Source organism: Pinus tabuliformis, chromosome 8 (genome assembly GCF_031772625.1).
Source record: "Pinus tabuliformis cultivar Carrire ecotype Pingquan chromosome 8, CPIR1, whole genome shotgun sequence".
NCBI classification, from domain to species: Eukaryota; Viridiplantae; Streptophyta; class Pinopsida; order Pinales; family Pinaceae; genus Pinus; species Pinus tabuliformis.
Window position 1 is genome coordinate 415372253 of NC_142294.1, and position 1840 is coordinate 415374092.

Consider the following 1840-nt stretch of genomic DNA (forward strand, 5'->3'; position numbering starts at 1 on the left):
TGGGATGGGAAAGAAGAGTGAGCGATGGAGGTTGTGTAGGCTCAGAGGGAGTCTAGCTTCAAAATAATACTGCAAAGGAAAGCCAATCTCCCAGTGGAAGTCTAAACCTTCAAGTTCAAAATAGAGTGGAGTTTCCAACCCATGTAAGGACAGTCACTAAACATGTGAGAAAATTCATCGTAGTGCAAGGAAAAATCATGTTTCATGTAAGGAAAATCATGCACCATGCAAGATAAATCTTTTCCAAGTACAAAAGGAGATGTAGCACATGCGAGGACAGTCATGGCCATGTAAGGGAAGCTCTTCAGTGAGCTTCTCTATTTTTCTGTAAGCATTGTCCATAGCACTACATGTGGCTTCCATGTGCTTCAAGGCTCCTCCTTCACTGTAATCATCTTTGTTTCACCTTAATATTATTCAGCTTCATTAAGCCTTCCGACATATTTTCCAACAACCGATGATTCCTAATTATCAAGAACTTCAATTTCGGCATTGCATCCTCGTGGAATGAGGGAATTCTTTTCAAACTCCAAAAAAATTCTATGAGCAGCTCTTCTAGTTTGGGAAATGCCCCTGCTTCCCCAAACTCATTTGGAAATGCAATGAACTCCATGTTATAATTCCACTTCAAGTGTAACATTTTCAGATTAAGAATCTTTTCTAACCCTCTTAAATTTGCATTGCAACTATTTCTCAACACTCCTAATTTTAGTGCCATGAGATTCTGAAGCTGAAAAATCCATTTAGGAACCACACAGTTACAAAGATGAATTATTTCAAGGTGTTCCATGGCTTCCATGTTGGTTGGAAGATAAAGCCCACCACAAGGACTATATCCATTAGAATAATGAAAATACAGGGTCCACATCTTTTTCATGCCCCTAAAAGTGCCCTCGTCCTCCACTCGATGGTCGCCACTACCATATGTTTGAAATTCTATTTATAGGTGTTGGATAAGGGTCAATCCTTTGAGATCCCTCAATTGTAGGACATTGACACTGGCCACATTTCCAACAGTGAAACTCACACCTTTCAGCGTCTGTAGGTCGATGAGCATCAATATCCCCGCATGAAAATTAATTCTATTTGAGCTTAAACTCAAATGTAGCATATATTTATGCTTATCAATCCTTGAATGTAGTCTTTCTACACGGGTGCCATCAAAACCCAGAAATTGGAGGTACCTTAGACCACTCAATGATTTAGGTAGTTTCTTAATAAATGTTCAATATTCACTTAAATCTAACACAAACAAATATTTCATGTTGTCAAAAAATCTTGCAGAGATTGATTTGAGATAGTAATTATGAGATAGCAATAAAATCCATATTTATTCAACTGTTGTTTTATAGAAAGGAAGAACAAAGTCTTCTAGAACTTACTAGGACAGTAGGTGTGGCATGCACTATCGACATCATCTCCCTCTAAGTTAATATCATTGACCTCACTGAAACTATTTCCTTCATCTAAATACAAACCTGTATTGCTTCGCTTATCGCATTTGGTAGTGCAGTGCTTGAAAACTTTCTTGAATTTCTTAAATTAAATGTAGGAGAGCCCTTATCTACCAAGAGAAAGAGTAGAGACAATGACTAAAACAGGAAGATGTTGAATGATTGATCGAAAGAGGAAAAAATGATACACTGGATTTCAAAACATAGGAGGTTTGGCTTAGAAATGTATGAAGGACTTATAACTGATTTAGTATTTCATGATTTGAAATATGAATGACTACACCATCATAGGCCTATCATTTTGTTTTAAAAAAAAATGGAGTCAAAAGAGGTTGTTCAAAAAATATCATTTTGTTTTTAGAAAAAGAAAAGGATTCATTTTGATT

The 1840-nt window shown here is 36.5% G+C and overlaps 1 pseudogene; it reads right to left on the reverse strand.

Moving 5' to 3' along the window:
• Nucleotides 1–391: 391 nt before the first annotated feature.
• On the reverse strand, nucleotides 392–1057 carry LOC149235821 (uncharacterized; annotated as a pseudogene).
• Between the last annotated feature and the right edge of the window lie 783 nt (nucleotides 1058–1840).